We start from the raw sequence: 19,895 nt of genomic DNA on the forward strand, positions 1-19,895 counted from the left end.
CGAAAACGTCTGTTCAAAGTGCGATGAGCAATATGACGACTTTCTTGACAGTATTCAACACCGTTGACACCTCTCTTAACAGTTCAACCATTTTCTAAGGACATCGTGGAGCTGCAGCCACGTGGAGCTTGACTTCCCCCTTTGGAGTGTAGCATGACCGTAATTTTTGATTTGGAGTATAAAATGGAACCACTAGCAACCCTTCAAAACAATTCGAAAAATTTGAAGACTAGCTGAAGCAGAAAAGACATTCCATGCTTTTTCATCCCTCCTTTTCGCACCCTCCAGTGGCGTGATAGGTGCAACATTGAAACGCCCATGAATAAAACTGCAAATCGTATCTCTAAGAGCCCACAGCCCAGCAGTTTCACCAGCGCACCTTTATTGATTACTTAAAAATGTTCCTGTAAAAGGACAACCTGAAACAGAGCCCCAGGTGCCTGCAGGCTCTCATCCCCCTATTTTATTGCTGCATGTGTCAACGTTGCATCCTTTTCTGCTTCAGATTTCGTCTAATGGTTTTGAACGGTCGCTAGTGTTCCACCCTGTGCAATAAGTGCACATTCACACGACCACATCACATTCTTCACTTGTGCGGACAATGGCTCACTTTCGGTTGATTTCCTCCTGCAGACTGGGTCTTAAAGTTCCGGGTATGAACCATCCATACTTCCTCCAATGCGTATTGGGGACAAACGGATCCATGATTGCTTATCAGGCGGAGTTCTGCATTGTACTCTGTGCTCTGACTCGTCTGTTGGTCCTGGCAGGCTCATTAAGTACTAACAGTGTTTTTTGCAAAAGAAAATTAATTAGTACTGTCGAAGTACGCATCAGCTTCAGCTTCAAGAGAAACGTCCCACTCTGTAATTTCTTTCAGGATTAAATAATCCCATTTGGCCAGAGCTGAAGAAAATAGTGTTTGGAAGCTTACTACGTTACAATCCAGCGGAATTAGATGATTTGTGCTTTGTACGAACACATGAATTCTCCATGGACCCGACAGCCCTCGCTCCGGCCACCCGCTGACAACAGCGAGCGACCACTGTCGCAGAGACCACGCTGAAGACGACTCATAGTATCCCTCAGTGCGATTACTACCTGCACCTACCAAATTTTTCTCATTTTCCGTAAATCGATGGGCCGCGATTTGAAACGAAAAAGAGATAACGTTACTGTTCATATAAGTCACTAAAACTTCTGTTTGAGCTTCCAAGTGCTACCGTAGTGCTTAGTGACATCTAATATAATAATGAAGTCTTGAGTCGTTATATTACACAATCCGTATGAAACATGGTAGTAACGTAATTCCCAAAAACAGAACGCCCCTCCACTCGGTAAAAATTTGCGGCAGTAAGTTGACTGAATACAATCCTCGTAGTAGGTTTTCATTAGAAACGCGGGTGGAAAGTTGGACCACAGTTTTGGGGAATTCAGATATCCCCCCAAGAGAAGAGGGTGCTCCTGGTACAAAGGCTATTCAGTAATTAAAGAGACAAATGGCTATAAAACAAAACTTGTATATTAAATCAGTATAGTTTCTGTCTGTTTCTCCATATAATTCCCACTACCTTCTATACACTTGTCTCATGTATCTCGCAGATACTTTTGTATTTTTTTCTTCTCTCTTGTTTGCCATTGGACCTGACGCGACGCAAAGCTCCTCCCATCGAACCAGAAAGGTAGCAAGACGATGGAGCAAAGAGGTCAGGGCCGTAATAAGGATGAGGAAAGAGCTCCCAGACTACTTATCCAACAGTTTTAGCGTAATGGGCCTTCTGAGGTCGATCGTTCTCTTGGAGAAGGGGCGTACCCCTTTCAACGAGAACTTGTCTTTGCTCTTAATCATGCCAGCGTAGTATACACTGTTGATAGTGTGTTAACCCTCCAAAATACTACATAAAATTGGTCCGTAGGCATTCCAAAAGATACACTCCTGGAAATAGAAAAAAGAACACATTGACACCGGTGTGTCAGACCCACCATACTTGCTCCGGATACTACGAGAGGGCTGTACAAGCAATGATCACACGCACGGCACCGCGGACACACCACGAACCGCGGTGTTGGCCGTCGAATGGCGCTAGCTGCGCAGCATTTGTGCACCGCCGCCGTCAGTGTCAGCCAGTTTGCCGTGGCATACGGAGCTCCATCGCAGTCTTTAACACTGGTAGCATGCCGCGACAGCGTGGACGTGAACCGTATGTGCAGTTGACGGACTTTGAGCGAGGGCGTATAGTGGGCATGCGGGAGGCCGGGTGGACGTACCGCCGAATTGCTCAACACGTGGGGCGTGAGGTCTCCACAGTACATCGATGTTGTCGCCAGTCGTCGGCGGAAGGTGCACGTGCCCGTCGACCTGGGACCGGACCGCAGCGACGCACGGATGCACGCCAAGGCCGTAGGATCCTACGCAGTGCCGTAGGGGACCGCACCGCCACTTTCCAGCAAATTAGGGACACTGTTGCTCCTGGGCTATCGGCGAGGACCATTCGCAACCGTCTGCATGAAGCTGGGCTTTGGTCCCGCACACCGTTAGGCCGTCTTCCGCTCACGCCCCAACATCGTGCAGCCCGCCTCCAGTGGTGTCGCGACAGGCGTGAATGGAGGGACGAATTGAGACGTGTCGTCTTCAGCGATGAGAGTCGCTTCTGCCTTGGTGCCAATTATGGTCGTTTGCGTGTTTGACACCGTGCAGGTGAGCGCCACAATCAGGACTGCATATGACCGAGGCACACAGGGCCAACACCCGGCATCATGGTGTGGGGAGCGATCTCCTACACTGGCCGTACACCTCTGGTGATCGTCGAGGGGACACTGAATAGTGCACGGTACATCCAAACCGTCATCGAACCAATCGTTCTACCATTCCTAGACCGGCAAGGGAACTTGCTGTTCCAACAGGACAATGCACGTCCGCATGTATCCCGTGCCACCCAACGTGCTCTAGAAGGTGTAAGTCAACTACCCTGGCCAGCAAGATCTCCGGATCCGTCCCGCATTGAGCATGTTTCGGACTGGATGAAGCGTCGTCTCACGCGGTCTGCACGTCCAGCACGAACGCTGGTCCAGCTGAGGCGCCAGGTGGAAATGGCATGGCAAGCCGTTCCACAGGACTACATCCAGCATTTCTACGATCGTCTCCATGGGAGAATAGCAGCCTGCATTGCTGCGAAAGGTGGATATACACTGTACTAGTGCCGACATTCTGCATGCTCTGTTGCCTGTGTCTATGTGCCTGTGGTTCTGTCAGTGTGATCATGTGATGTATCTGACCCCAGGAATGTGTCAATAAAGTTTCCCCTTCCTGGGACAATGAATTCACGGTGTTCTTATTTCAATTTCCAGGAGTGTAGATATCATGACCTTACCAGCTGTTGATTAAGGACTGCGTTTCAAATTTCTTACGGACAGCGGGGTCAGCGTCTCTCCATTGCATGATTTTACGCTTGGACTCCGGCTCAGAATGATGTGTCGAAGTTGTCCTTTGTTACTTAAAAGTATTTTTGAGGTCAGGGACAATGAGAAATCTCTGTTCTTTATGATGAACGGCATGCTCTCGGGGAACACATCTTGGGTTAGTCTTACGGTAGTTTAGTTAGTTTTCAGTAACGAAATGAGTTTTACACCAATCTTACTCGGCGTATTTCAGCAGTTTATTCAACTGTAGGCCGGCCGTCGCGGATAAGTGAATCAGTTCGGGCTTACAATGCCGAGGTCGACGCTGCCACCAGACACGGTAACCGTGCTGGTCAGTTACGCGTTTGCGGACACTTTTAGGCTTTTCCATTCACGCGTAAAAGCTCGCACGTTACTTGCAATATTTGCTGTACTTTTGTGTTCATCGATAGAATATTTCTCATTGTAGTACGCTTTCCGAAAAAATAAATCCGATCACAAAATACTATTCTCCAGAAGTACTTTATTTAAGCAGACACACGATCGTAACTAAATTTCCTAACAAGGAAACAGAAGCAGCCATAAGGGTGGGGTAAAAGAAATTAAGCTTTACGGGATGAGAATGTATGGGACGTTATTTCAGTGATTACAGAACTGAGTAAAATTTACAAATAACGTGGGAGTATGACATTGTACCGCCTCAGTCCTAGAACCATGTGCTAATTCAGTTGCGAAGCTTGTCACAAAGCCACTGTAGCCTCTCTCGAGGCAATCTCACAACTGTTGTAACTGATTCTTCATATCCTGGATACTGAAACTTGGACAGAGTTGACGCCTGATCTCATTCCAGTGCAACATTTCCGGCCAGTTGTGTAGGATGACACAGGGAGTCCATTACACGTTCTTGCATTGCAGTGCTGATGTGAAAGAGAAAGGATGCACAACACAGCGATCCTTCCTTGTGGGTCGATCTGGACCTTGACTACAAGTATGTCTGCCCTCGTACTCCCGTAGTCCAACATCGTGTCACTGTCACATGCGATACGACCAACCGGTCAAATGGAGGCCCACAACGAGTCCCCGTTCAGACCGTTTGGTGCAAACAGCGCCATGTCACACCAGTGTGCGTCAACTCCGTGCCCGTCACAGTGATCAGTGAACATCTGTCTCTGTCCACGTCCCCTTTGTATGCCCTACCACACCTGATAACAACACTGAAGTGGTCGTCGTTCTACTCTAATCATTTACATACACGCCGACCGTGTCTTACAGGTGCCTCACTCTTTTTGTCACGCACTGTGAGACATTAGATATTACGTTAACGTAAATATTAATCGAACGAACGACTAACACTCTTCACAAAGTTGGCAACTAACATAAAAGTTTCAAGTCTATGCATTAGGTTTGCCTTCAGTATAAATGTTTATCTGCACCTCGTAGTAAGCTGAGGCGAACTTTGAACGGCGGTGGCACGCTGTAGGACCAGTATGTGGAAGTGATGCCTCCTTCTGGATGAGGCAGATGTTCTGTACGTGTGTCTGCGTGTGGGGCGAGGTGCAAGATGCATTGCCGATTGCTAGATGAACCTTGCACACGAGAAGACTTTTTTAAAGTTAACAAAATCGCTATTCGCGCCGCAATTTTCTGAAAAAAACTTGTTTGAACGGACAAGAAAAATTAACAAATAAATACTGAGCACCACACTCGAATAGTGAAGTGAATTACAAGGTGCCTGAACCTATTAAGAAGATCTGGTCGCCAAAACCTGGCAGAGTTAAAACATCCTCGTGAATTGTAAGTAGGTAACTGTAAACTGCGATTCAGATAACAACTTCTAAATATTCGTATTAAGTGCCTTAGATGGTGGAGACGTAATTATAATTGTTTATGTAAAATTAACATCACTTTATGAATAAAACTGACTTCTGAGGCGCGAAGAGAACCATATTTTTGCCGAAATAACAATCATTTTTTTAAATTATTAGGATATCCTTTTTTTAAAGATCTAAATGTAAAAAAATAGTTTGTTCATTTACGACAATTATCACCAGATAGCGCCCACTGTCATATTTTTTATTACTTTTATTTCAATTTTATTTGATAATACTACAAGTAATTACCAGAAAGCACACACAAAATCACTCCACTGTTTTCTAGATCATTCAAGACTGGTTTATGTATTTTGTTGTGTTCGCTTTACAATAATTAGAGAATCAAAACCAGACGAAGGTTTAAGTTACCAGATGGCTCTTCGTGCTACGTCTGTGGGTATTATATTCGGTCTAAACAAATTAAACATGACATTGAATTAGGCACAATGTTTCTGCTTACTTTGGAATGCCGCTTGCAGATGTGAATGTTTCTTGGGCTCCTCGTGCCTTGCGGAAGTTGCACGTCTGCATTGGAATGGTGGCTTCGTGAGACAAGAAAGAGGATCCAGAATGAGATTTTCACTCTGCAGCGGAGTGTGCGCCGATATGAAACTTCCTGGCAGATTAAAACTGTGTGCCCGACCGAGACTCGAACTCGGGACCTTTGCCTTTCGCGGGCAAGTGCTCTACCAACTGAGCTACCGAAGCACGACTCACGCCCGGTACTCACAGCTTTACTTCTGCCAGTATCCGTCTCCTACCTTCCAAACTTTACAGAAGCTCTTCTGCGAACCTTGCAGAACTAGCACTCCTGAAAGAAAGGATACTGCGGAGACATGGCTTAGCCACAGCCTGGGGGATGTTTCCAGAATTAGATTTTCACTCTGCAGCGGAGTGTGCGCTGATATGAAACTTCCTGGCAGATTAAAACTGTGTGCCCGACCGAGACTCGAACTCGGGACCTTTGCCTTTCGCGGGCAAGTGCTCTACCAACTGAGCTACCGAAGCACGACTCACGCCCGGTACTCACAGCTTTACTTCTGCCAGTATCCGTCTCCTACCTTCCAAACTTTACAGAAGCTCTTCTGCGAACCTTGCAGAACTAGCACTCCTGAAAGAAAGGATACTGCGGAGACATGGCTTAGCCACAGCCTGGGGGATGTTTCCAGAATTAGATTTTCACTCTGCAGCGGAGTGTGCGCTGATATGAAACTTCCTGGCAGATTAAAACTGTGTGCCCGACCGAGACTCGAACTCGGGACCTTTGCCTTTCGCGGGCAAGTGCTCTACCAACTGAGCTACCGAAGCACGACTCACGCCCGGTTCTCACAGCTTTACTTCTGCCAGTATCCGTCTCCTACCTTCCAAACTTTACAGCTCTTCTGCGAACCTTGCAGAACTAGCACTCCTGAAAGAAAGGATACTGCGGAGACATGGCTTAGCCACAGCCTGGGGGATGTTTCCAGAATGAGATTTTCACTCTGCAGCGGAGTGTGCGCCGATATGAAACTTCCTGGCAGATTAAAACTGTGTGCCCGACCGAGACTCGAACTCGGGACCTTTGCCTTTCGTGGGCAAGTGCTCTACCAACTGAGCTGCCAGGAAGTTTCATATCGGCGCACACTCCGCTGCAGAGTGAAAATCTCATTCTGGAAACATCCCCCAGGCTGTGGCTAAACCATGTCTCCGCAGTATCCTTTCTTTCAGGAGTGCTAGTTCTGCAAGGTTCGCAGAAGAGCTTCTGTAAAGTTTGGAAGGTAGGAGACGGATACTGGCAGAAGTAAAGCTGTGAGTACCGGGCGTGAGTCGTGCTTCGGTAGCTCAGTTGGTAGAGCACTTGCCCGCGAAAGGCAAAGGTCCCGAGTTCGAGTCTCGGTCGGGCACACAGTTTTAATCTGCCAGGAAGTTTCAAGAAAGAGGATATCTTTTGCAGTTCCTCGTATGTTGATGGAGCTCGCAGACCGTCATAATGGTAGCTGTTTTTGTATTGTAAACATATGCACATCAAATTGAGATTAATTAAACAGTTCATTAAAGATGTGGCAAGTGATTCTGCTTCTCTTCGCTTTCTGATACAAATCTTTTCCCCCGAAACATGCTGCAGTTATGGAAAGTGGAATTTTTCCTGATTTCCAAATTCGCCTCATGTTACAATCAATCAGTCAAAAGATCTGTATCAAGCAGTGACTCCAGCAGAACGTAATGAATGCGTCATTCAGAATGCTGGTAAATGGGTTTCTAGGTAAGAGAATAAGTGTGAATTTTTCTAAAACTTATAGATGCTTTAATTCAAAGAACGTATAATTCCCCTGAATGCATAATGTCAATTAAAATGCACTACTTGCATTCACATAGTGATTTCTGTAGGCAGGATTTAGGAAACCTGGTAAATGATTTCACTGCGGCATTGACACTATGGAAGAAAGAAGCCACAGAAGGTGGGATACATCTGTGACAGAGGACTACATCTGGGCCTCAGTGCCTGAAATGAATGCAGTACTACACAAGTGAAGAAGCCGTTATGATGATCATTTTTTTTAATTAATTTCTCCCCAAACTGTTACGTGATATTAGAAGTGCTGATTTGTAAATATTATTTTTTCTATATTAATCTGGTTTTTATATACAATAGTTACTTGCGTTAGTCTAGTTTCAGTAAAAGTTGATATCTGAAGTACGCCTAAAACACTGAAATTAGATAAAAAATAATTTTACATGCGACCTCAGTATGGACAAGTCACATATAAACATAAAAAAATTATGATAAACAAAAACTTCATTTTTTTACCCTGTATTATCACCATAATAAGGAAATGTACAGGAATATTAGATATTACAATAGTACGAACACTCTTAGCCGCGAAATGACAATTAACATGAAAATAAAATTTAAAAGTGTTAATTATACAATACATTGAGGTGCCAGTCTAGCTCGTTACCACTCTTGTTAAGACCATGTCATTCTGTGACTATAGACACTCCCGACGTGTACTGCTGATGAAAATCTCGCGAGTTTCTAGCCGAGTGGCAGCGTTAAAATGCCACGACGTTTCGGTGAGTGTCACACTCATCTCCTGGCCAGGTGACTGCGACTCACCAGAGGCTGTTGAATATAACAAACCTCGAAACGTCGCGATATCATAACGCTGTTACCCGGCTGGAATCCCGTGAGTTTTTCCATCAGCATGTGACCCTGTTGTGTTATATCTATAGCTTTTGGTATTGATCGTACAACTCTTTCATTGCTGTAATTAAAACCACATACCTTACGATTTATTTTTGTCGGTTGCTTTTGTTTTCACGCACTACTTAGCTAAAAGCTGGAATTTGCCGTTACAGGTGCAGATTACGGCCCGTCGCAGCTGCCAGTCATCCGAAAGGACTCGCGGACCGAAACTACTGATTCCCTACTGTATACCGTCCCTGAAACTTGGCCAGTCCTTTACAAAGAAGCTTTGTCACCCAGAATTAGGTTTCACAGGGTAAGATGGTACTCCTATATTATCGCACAGTGAAGTAAAACCATTTCATAATTTGCTATTAAGCGACCTCTCAACTGTCGATTTCATTGTTTCAGATTCCCCTGGTGCTAACGATAACTGCTTGCAAGGACATACGACAATGTTGACTGGAGCAATTTCGTCGTTATGGTAAGCTAGCGGGGTCCGAAGCGCCGCCGGCTGCAGGATGTGAACCGATACAAAAAATACAAACCGTGCCAATTTACATTCCCTGATCTCAGTGCAGAGAGTACGGCAGACTGCATACTGCTCCTCATCTACTAAAGGCGCGTTGCTGCGTCTGCTCTGTGACTGCTTATCGGAGCTGAAGCTCCGCGGTGTGACAAAGTGTGAAAGTAGAACGTTCAGAGTAACTCATAGTGAAAAGAAAGTGAACGTCGTACCATATTTTCCCTAGTCATCCCATCGTTGAGAGACCAGCGCTCAGACATGTAGAAACCCATATCTGTGACTTCTCTGGTTTACCTTGCGTAAGTTCCACAAAAAAAGAAAGTTACGTATACCATCGCTGCATCGTTGAATAAAATTTTATTCAATTTTTCCAATAGACATTGATGAGTTTCGGCGCTGTGGTTCTCTACATTGATTTGAAATGAACTGTAAGGTAAACTAAGATATACTCAAGTGAATATTATGTGGCTCATTTGCTGTCGAAGCATTAGCGTATTAATGGTTTTGTTCGATTCAGAGTTGAGACTATAAATTCAAAATACATGATTTGTTACTACCCGCCGATTCCGCAAGGATTATTTTGAGAACAAACACAAGTTCACACATCGTCAAAATATCATAATTTGACACAAGAATGCTCTCTACGAGGAAAGACAGGGAGAATCATTTTGTGTTCAAAAATCTTGTAACAAGATTTAAAATAAATCATTTTGTATAAAATATCAGTTTGTCTTCACCGGCATTTCTTTCTGCACCTTCTTAGCTCTTACTTAGCGTATTAGTGGAAACAAAAACATTGCCAGCCGTGATTAAGTAATTAACTTCTTGATTATTATGATACTGATAGAAGTAAGACGTTTGTGTAGTTATGGTTCATGAATCCTATTCTAAAGATCCCTTTTCGTCGCCAGCATCTGATACAAACTGGAGAAAGATCTACAACCTGTGAACCAAACACATTAAGGGTAAGATTATGATCAACGACCTAGAGATAAAAAGTGCAACAGAGACCAATGAACTAGATTTCGTACTGTAAATACGGGCTCTGATGACCGCTTAGTTGAGCGCCCCACAAACGAAACATCATCGTCGTCTACTATAAACTCAGAGTTAGATGTGACAGGACAAATTCAAAAAAAAAAAGACAGTGAAATAAGCCTTACTACTAGGCTGGTATAAGACATAAGCATTTAGCTATTGGTGCTGGACAGTTTCGAAAGGACTGTTAGCTGCAAATTACTTTAAGAAATATTAGCCAGCCACATTTTTGTATAGCTTTATTTTATACCAGGACATGTCTCGTGGTTTTCCCTGTCTGCAGCGCGTGTAATAAATTTATGTCCTATCAGTATAACATTTTTATTGACTGCTTTTTGAATGTTGCAGTTTCCCTTCTGTAATTTTTGGCTCGTTTTTGTCAGCTGAAAGCCCAGGAATAAAGTAATGCTGTACAAGAAAAGGGGTCTGGCTGTTGAGTCTCTTCAAGTAATTCAGTCCACAGCCACAGAGCTCACCCCCATTAATGTGGACAAAGTAATATTATCCACAAACCGACGAGTTAAAAGAAAAGGAGTGAGCGAGTCATTATTCTCAGAAGTGTGACGAAACCACCATCTGCTATCATTACACAGCATGTTTATAGTTTGTGTTAATAAGTTCATTCTAAATTACAGATAATTATTTATTTCACACAGCAGAGTAGGCAGATCATAGCGACGTCACCTCTAATACAATGTATGTAGTCACAGTGCTGCACTTGGGTTGTAGGTGGTTACACAAAACATCAAAGTCAAATTATCAACCTACCTGCTCAACTGCATAGACTGTGATGAAAAAATCACATTTGAGATGACTGGCAGCACATTTGACACAATCAGGGCATGGAAATGCTGTACAAACCATTCATCATTTGCAGAACACTTTAAACAGCAATACTGTACGCGAAGCACTATAGAAAAATATAGGAACATTACAAAAATCAATAATGACACATACCTTCTCCGTTTCCAAGGAAACGTTGGTATACGCAAAACATTTGCACACAATAAATAATTACTCAACGACCAAATAACTATTGGAAACCAGACACTGTATAAAATAAGTGACAGAATCCCATAGGAAAGAAAATGCACTTCCTCCCCCCCCACCCTCCCCCTGCTGTACCTATTTAATTTCACCTCTCGCTCTTCACTCTTTTCCTCCAACTCACTCTCCATTCCACTACTTTGCATTCTTGTCACACATTTTTGCCTCCCACCTCCACCCCTTCTCCACCCACCCATCCATCAAATCAGCATATAGAGTTTCAGATTTTCAACTCTATCACTACTCCTTCATTTCTCTGAAACATTAAATAAATACATAGTTAAATGCAATAAAACACAAATGACGAACATCAGGAGGAAAAGACAGAAATTTTAGATCAAAGGGAAACTGACGTTAAAGTTGGTAACATTACACTAAACGCACCATGCGTATTTAGCCAGAAGCATGCAAATAAACACGAGTAGCGCTACGTTGTCCTGTGTTTAACATAAGAAATGCATAGTTTCACAAAGGAGTGTGGGACAACGCCAGAATCAAAAGTACCAAACGAAGAAATAAACCAAAATGTGCAAGGAGGCGGTGTTTCCTGATATGAGCGAAAAACCAGGCATGAAATACCATAAGCAAAAGTCATCAGCTTTTGTTGTGATTGATTGCCAAAACTGTTTTACCCTTCTGAATAATCACTGCGTCTGTAGACCCAAATATGAAGAAATTAATTATTTTATTACTTTATGAGATGTATTGAACATGTTTTTTTCATCTTCAGACGTTACGTGCATAGAAATTACGAATAGGTTATTTAGTAATACACGTTTACATTACCTAGCTACAAGTAACTACAAAGCTATGCACGTAGAATGCCCTGTCGGTAGGGACTGCAACAGTTGTTGATGGGGGAAGAACTGGGGTCAGGTGATGTGATAGGTCAGTCAACATTCATTGTTGCTGTCAGAGAGAAGTGTGCTCGGAAATACAGAGTATCTAGAATTATTGAGAATCAAGTACTTTTAAGTTCTGTCATATTTTAGCTAAACATCGTAACTATGCTGTGTGTAGTCCTAAACATAGGACTCCATTGACTGCTGCATAGTGTTGTCAGTCTGTCCTCAGTATTCACTTTCATTTTAAGTCAATTGTCTTTCGACTTGTTTGATCTTGTCCATCTTTTCCCATCTGGTCATTTATTACATCCAGCATGTTCCTTAGCTGATATATTTCACATATTTCATTTCTAATTTGTCCCTAATATTTTACCTTCCACTGCTCCTCTCAGCGGCATGTTAGCTATTCGATGGATGCCGTTGCAAATGACTCAGTAAACTACCCCTTCTTCTGTTAAGAATCTTCTGTAGACTTCTACCCTCACTCATTATTTTTACTCTTTACTTTGTACAGTACTTGCCAACTAAAATATTAACATTCTGCGACAGTATCACATCTCAAAAGCTTCGATCATCTGATTTTTCCACATTCACCTACCGAATAAAACTAGTGATATGAGTTATGTCATCTTGAGGACACAAGGGAAGATGAGATGCGTTCGATCTATGAAAGAACCTCAGCTGTTGAAATTGTATCACTGTTCTGCAATCGAAAGAGTGTTTTTATACAGCAGATCATTAAGTGCAGACCACCGGAGTGCGTTTTTCAGTTAAAGAATAGAAGGGACGATATGTCATTCTGTTGGATACCAGGGCACTTGGGAATTCAGGTAAGTGAGACGCACGTGAAACAGCTAAGGATGGCAGTGACAGACTGCGCCGTCCTCCTACGAGCTGTCACCTCGCTGGTGAGACAAAGGCCGACGTGTCCCTGAGTGGGATGACTGAAGCTGAAAGACAACGAATTGTGGTCGTCAGCTGTGGCACTCCTTCTTTCAATCACTGACATGAGGAAAAGGAATTGTAAAGTGCCGTATAATACGGCACTGCCCGATAACATTAAGGTTTAGGAGAGCACAAGTTAAACAGACAAGCTACTACTAAGCACACTGTATACATACAGTAATAGAACAACACGAAGTTTACATGTCAGTGAAATGTGACTCCAACTCTGTATATTGCTCTCCTTTAATCGTGTTGACAAGCGAATCAGCAGTAATCGGAGGAATGTAACAAACAAAACAAGATGAAGAAGTTTGAATTTGACAAATATTACAGTGTTGTTCGAAAATTTTAGTTCTATCCTACAATTTTATTTCGATAATTATCTTTTCTACACGAGTTGATAATGACGGTAGGACCCTAACCAGCACTGTTTTCTTTGCTGAAGCTTAAAGCACACAGTAACATACGCCCTCTCTGATTGTTACAGTTAGTTAGGATAAATAAGAAAGTGTCTTACAATACAGAAACTTCACAGTGGAAAACAGAATAATTAACGACTTCAGGACGTATAGTTTTAAGAATAGTTTATAAGAGATGACCTGGGATAAAATTTATAATGAACCAACTGATAACGTAAAATTTAATCTATTTCTTGATAAATTATATCATAATTTGAAATGTAACAGTTGGGAAATGTAACAGTTGGAAACAAGTAAAAATTCTGCAGTAGATGAACGCTACAAAACAACTCAAAACTACTAAGAAAAGTTATTAAACAGTAAAAAGAAATATGCATATTATGCCAGAAATCACAAAGTCTGAGAACAGAGCAAAGTCTATATTGAATTTAGTGAAATTAGTGAAATGAGAGACAAGACAACAGGTTACAGAACAGGATAATATCACTGCTGATTTTAATGAAAAGCTTACAAATGATCAGTCACAGCAGCAAATTTTTAACAGACATTTCTCAAAATGTAATAGAAAATACAGGAACAAACAAAAAGAGAAAAATGGAAGCTGTATGTTGAAAAAACATCTCAAATAAAGCAGTCTCACGCACTTCTCCCTCTTAAATTATATATATATATATATATATATATATATATATATATATATATATATATATATATATTCTCAAAAATAAATATCCATTTGGATTTGATGGTGTTTCCAACATAGTGCTAAGGCCTTGTTCCATATAATAAGCGCCATTCTCAAACCGCTCTATAAGAAAGGTGGTAGAAGAGATGGTACTAATTGCTGACTCATTTCACTATTGATCTAATTTTCAAAAAAATTTCAGAACGCGCTGTATTCTAGAATAGAATCAAACCTGAGCAACAATAATACATTAGTCAGGGGTTAGGTCTTAGGTCTGTTCCGACCGGCTGACTACTGCCTACAATGCAGTACGAGGAGCGATCTGTGATCGTGGGAAATGTGATCAGCGTGTTACCAGTCCCTCTAGCTGTTACTGCCGGTAGATGAATCCTGATCACGCTGCTGCCTCTTCATTCTAGCAGCGTCCCATCTGGCCTTGAAAGGTTGAGTGGACCCCATTCCAGACATACCTAGCTCGAAATGATCTGAGGCGGTACTGGGAATCAAACAAAGATCCTTCCCCACCGACGGCAGTGAGCAACAATAATCTCATCAGGAAATCACAGTTTGGATTTAAGAAGAGTTGAGTAACTGTAAATGCCATTTACCCGCCCGCTCATCAGATTTTACAAACATTAAATAGCAAAATAGCAGCTACTGATATTTTCTGTGACCTTGAGATGTAGTAGTGACATGCTTTTTTCCTGTCCACGCACTTTACCAAACCTAAATTACGTACTCTCTTGAGGTGAGGAAAAGTGTAACTTGTTTTCTAACAGAGCATAAAATACCTTCAAATGGTTCAAATGGCTCTGAGCACTATGGGACATAACATCTGAGGTCATCAGTCCCCTAGAACTTAAGAACTACTTAAACCTAACTAACCTAAGGACATCACACACATCATGCCCGAGGCAGGACTCGAACCTGCGACCATAGAGGTCGCGCGGTTCTAGACTGAAGCGCCTAGATCCGCTTGTCCACACCGGCAGGCCTAAAATATCTTCAGTGGATTTTGCAATTTATTGATAGAACTCACATTTAAATCTGACGTTTGGTTAAAGAGTTACGTGAACTTTAATCGAATAATGCACCAGAATTCGAGGAGCCAAGCAGCCATATTCGATCATTGGCGAGCGACTTTTTGGCACGCCTTCTCGAGATGAAAGTCCGCTCATTAGGCGGAAGCAAGACCCCAGAGAGGGATGTAAATGCAGCTTCTCGAGTGGTCTAGAACCTTATATACTCAGTGTTGTAGTAGATGATCGCCGATGGCCATCTGGTCGTGACTGTATGTTTAAATTTTATGGTAATGGAGAATCTTGTTGGTCGAAATGCTAAGCAGTGCCAGAACTATTCCGGTATTCTTAAAGTCATCTGTGGCAGCCTACTTTGTCTAATATTCTACTATGGTTGCTAGTTCGTCGGAGTACCATTGGAAAGACATTTCTTTGAATTTGTGACTTCTGTGAAAACTTCGTGAATTCTGCTGTAATGCACATTTATCTTTGATTGGAAATTGTTTCTAATGTACACCAACTTACTGAAGGACACAGGGCCTCAACAATACAGTTTGTTTTTATCAGATACATTAGATACTTATTTGTTGGCGAACCAACTTCTTCCTAGGCCCACAACTTAATTCAAAGATTGTGTATGTACCAGTTGAAGTACAATGTCAGAAAGAATATATTCCAGTAAGGTAGGTGAGATTTAACAGGTTGCAATGTCCCAGACACCGAACGAGTTGCAGAAACCAACAGATGGGTCCACTGTAGCCCTGTGTTGTGCAAACCTGTTATTCCTCCAGTTTCAGCTGCAGAGAGTTGTTTTCTGCAGAGATGTGACATGTTCTTGTCGTTCTCACTTATCTTGTAAAAATCGATGTATGAACATTAATGGACGAGGTGAAGTATGTTACAAACTATATAAGGTAGATGACTGGGCGAATCACAATATTCTACCAGATAAGCTAAAGTTTGGTGGGATTGATGACATAGAAACAAGCAGAAAGTTGTACCAATGTAAGCAGGGGACAATCACTTGAGGGGTTCTGCAAGAAGACCACTATTGTTTGTCATATATTTTGAATGACCTTCCATCTAATGTAGAATTAGTTTTTTAGCGGATAACACTAGTATTATAATCAATCCAAACAAACATGCAGCAATAGAAAAAATGGTAAATAATGTTCTGAAAAGTATTATTGAGAGGTTTTCTGCAAATGGTCGCACTCTCAATTTCTGAAACACGTAACGTACCATATCCAGTTCTGCACTTCTAGAGATTCTATGTGTAACCCATGGTGATGAAATAATAACTAGGGTCGAAACTTCAAAATATTTGCGTGCCCATATTAATGTATACATGAACTGGAAAAACATTTTGGAACTCCCAAATCAATGTAGCTCATCCACATTTGCACTTAGAATTATTTTAAATCTTATAAGAATAAGTCGACATATTTTTCATGTTCTCATTGAGTCATATGGAATAATAATCTAGTGTAACTCATGCTTAAGAAAGTAAATTCCATTGTTCATAAATGTCCTGCAAGAGTAATATGTGTTGGTCATCCACATCTTGTAGACATCAATTTAGGGAGTTAGAGATTTTGAGTATTGCTTCACAGTATATTTCTTTCCTCATGAAGTTTGTTGTAAATAATCGACTTCAGGTCAAAAGGAACAATGATGTGCATAATTACAATTCCAGAAAAAAACGAGATCTGTTACTCCACAGCAAGGCTATCTTTAATAGAAAAATTGATGCACAGTCCTGCCACCATAATTTTTGGTCATTTATCCAATGATACAAAAGTCTGACAGTAATTTAAGTTAAATTTGATAACAAACTGAAAAAATTTCTTCTTGACATCTCTTATTTCACAGAAAAAATTTATATTTCCATTTTTGTAGTCTGCGAATTGCAATTGATAGGAATTAGTAACTCACATCTATATTTACAACAAAAAGACTTGTATGGGGTCAGCATGAAGCCTTATTTACATCTGAATGTATAACGTGAATGTAAAATGACTTGCAGATCATTATGATTAATCATGAATATGATCTATTGAACATGAAACTAATCAACTTAGAAAGAAGAAAAGATTTGTTGACAAGCAAACACACATCTTTTCAGTTACAACTCTGCCCCTCACTGTCCAGAATGTTCCCCACTTTGATGTGACATCTGTGCAGAAGAAGACTGAATCTACAGAAACTTAATAAATTCATAGTACATCGTTACATGCAGAAGGACTATACTGCAGTGAGCTGAGCAACTGTACAACATAAAAGGAGCTGAAGATTATGTGATCATTTCGAATTTAATATAAAAGTTTCCTTTCTAAAGTGAATTAACTGACTATTTAAAGGTGATTTTGGAGTACCATGACTCATACATGTGTGAATTGCATGTACATAACATTTACAACCATGAAGAATCAACACTGAGTGGAGTTCAGACTAGTGCTTACTAAATACATTTATATGGCTGTGTCTATGTCTGATGCTTCATAATTTGAAATTTAAATACTTTTCAAATAATCAATATTCCATTCACATAATATATAAGTTTTCAGAACAACATTAACAAACAGCATGTCAAGACATTTAACAATGATAGCAAACAGTAACAGATTGTTCCACAATATTTAGCAGTCACTATTGAATACAAAGAATTTCTGAAAGTTTAATTTCACTTTGAACAGTCTTTAGTAATGCAGAATTGGAAACTATAAGTGTGAGTAGTGTGCACTGTCTGTGTGACATGCATGTGGGTCATTTTTCAGGAAGAACAGTCTGATACAGCAGTGACAGAGAGCACAGTGAGTGTGCTACACCTGATTGGCAGTGAGTGGCACACTATTCTAGCAATCAGCAGTTCCACAGTCTGGAGTTGCCAGCACCCAGTACAGTGTGATTTCTGTGTTGATTGTTCACATACAACCTCTACAGACAGGCAGCAGACATCGTCTATATGAAATCTAGTTGGAGTTTATCTTATCGGAGTCTGGTGGGTACTGTTTCAATCAGATAACATATATTGTGCAGTGGATTTTTAATTTCAGCTTATACAATGACTGTCTTAGGTGAATATCAATTTACAGATTTAACTTAATAGACAAATTTCTATGTAATACTGAATTTAATTGGTTAATGAGGAGCTGATATAAAAGAAGCATACATCATTTACTATTACTTCCTTCTTAATTACTGTAATTACCACTTCATGATTTTAATAACTATCTGTGAGGAAATTGGGTGTCCATGGTTTTCTTGGCAGAAAAGGAAGTATTAGAAAGGTTTATCCAGTTTATGGACTAAATAAAAAAAGATTTCCTCATTTACACAAAATATTTTCTCAAATGGATGACAGATTTTTTCAAACAGGTGATAGATGTTATAGCACAGATGAAAGACTGGGAAAATGGACAAACTAGAAAAAGAAGGAAATTAGGATTTCTCTGTATACTAGATTCATTTGATCATCCAGATATAGTAGAGGAAAAGTTAGAACGCAAGGCTGTATCTTTACTTAGAATTAGTTTGCTACAAGATATTCCTGTGAATTTAGTGCAAATGCCAGAAAAAGAACTAACAGGAACACATGGTAAGTTAGAACAAGCCACAACTAAGAATACAGAAATGCTTACAGTCTTTATATATGAAATGAAACCACAATTGGATAGTGAATGAACTGATTAAACTACAGATTTGAAAGAAGATAAATTACTCTCTTTTGTTACTGCTGTGCAAGATGGAGTTGAATATCATTACATAATGATGGAGACAAAAGAGATGCCACACATTATTCACGTGTCAGCAATTACCAAAACTTTGAATATGTCATACATGAGACCAGCAAACAATTACAAGATTAATGTTTTGGTCCAAAGACGTGTGTGCTTTAAATAAACAGTATTACTTTAACAATACGTTCAGAACTTTCAAGAAAATACTGGGACCCTCTAACACATCAGCAAGTGTAACAAATCATTTCAGGTATACGTAGTTCATATATAATGATACCAGAAGGCACTGTGGATCTTTTGGCTGTAGATATTTGTGGTCCATTGCCTCTTGATCCAGGAGAATTGGCAGAGATCTTTTCATACTAGATACGTAAATACTGACAACAAATATTACAGAATGTGCCATAGAAATTCTTACTCAAAATATTACATAATGCGACATAGAAGTAGAAAGTAAGAAATGTTTAATCAACGAGGGACAGAAATGAAACAAAAAACTAGAACACAAGACTCAGTTTCAAAGTCAGCTCAAAAATTTGGGCTTTAAAGTACGTTCATAATGTAAAGAGGCAGAATACGGCGCTGCGGTCAGCAATGCCTACATAAGACAACAAGTGTCTGGTGCAGTTGTTAGATCGGTTACTGCTGATACAGTGATTTAAGTGAACTTGAACGTGGTATTATAGTCGGCGCACGGGCGATGGGCCACAGCACATCGGAGGTAACAATGAGATGGCGATTTTCTCATACGACCATTTCACGAGCGTACCGTGAATATCAGGAATCCGGTAAAAGATCAAATCTCCGACATCGCTACTGCCGGAAAAAGATCCTGCAAGAACGGGACCAACGACTGTTTAAGAGAATCGTTCAACGTGACAGAAGTGCAACCCTTCCGGAAATTGCTGCAGATTTCAATGCTGGGCCATTTACAAGTATCAGTGTCCGAACCATTCACGAAGCATCGTCGATATGGGCTTTTGGAGCCGAAGGACCGCTCGTGTACCTTTGACGACTGCAAAGCACAAAGCTGTACGCCTCGCCTCGGCCCGTCAACACCGAAGTTGAACTGGTGATGACTGGAAATATGTTGCCTGGTCGGACGAGTCTCGTTTCAAATTGTACGTTTCTGTTGTATCAGCTGCTCATAAACCAATTAAATTCAGTATGTACATTGAAATTCGCCTATTAAGTT

General features: G+C 41.1%; 1 protein-coding gene across 3 annotated transcripts in view; it reads left to right on the forward strand.

Moving 5' to 3' along the window:
- Window positions 1-8,699, forward strand: part of LOC126356808 (uncharacterized) — a 477,415-nt gene extending 468,716 nt beyond the window's left edge. For all 3 annotated transcript variants that reach the window (XM_050007398.1, XM_050007399.1, XM_050007400.1), the window contains one exon: window positions 8,610-8,699. The gene's annotated coding sequence lies outside the window, so the exon portion shown is untranslated. The remainder of the gene's footprint in view (window positions 1-8,609) is intronic.
- Window positions 8,700-19,895: the final 11,196 nt, after the last annotated feature.

The sequence above is a fragment of the Schistocerca gregaria genome, chromosome 1, assembly GCF_023897955.1.
Source record: "Schistocerca gregaria isolate iqSchGreg1 chromosome 1, iqSchGreg1.2, whole genome shotgun sequence".
Classification (NCBI taxonomy): Eukaryota; Metazoa; Arthropoda; class Insecta; order Orthoptera; family Acrididae; genus Schistocerca; species Schistocerca gregaria.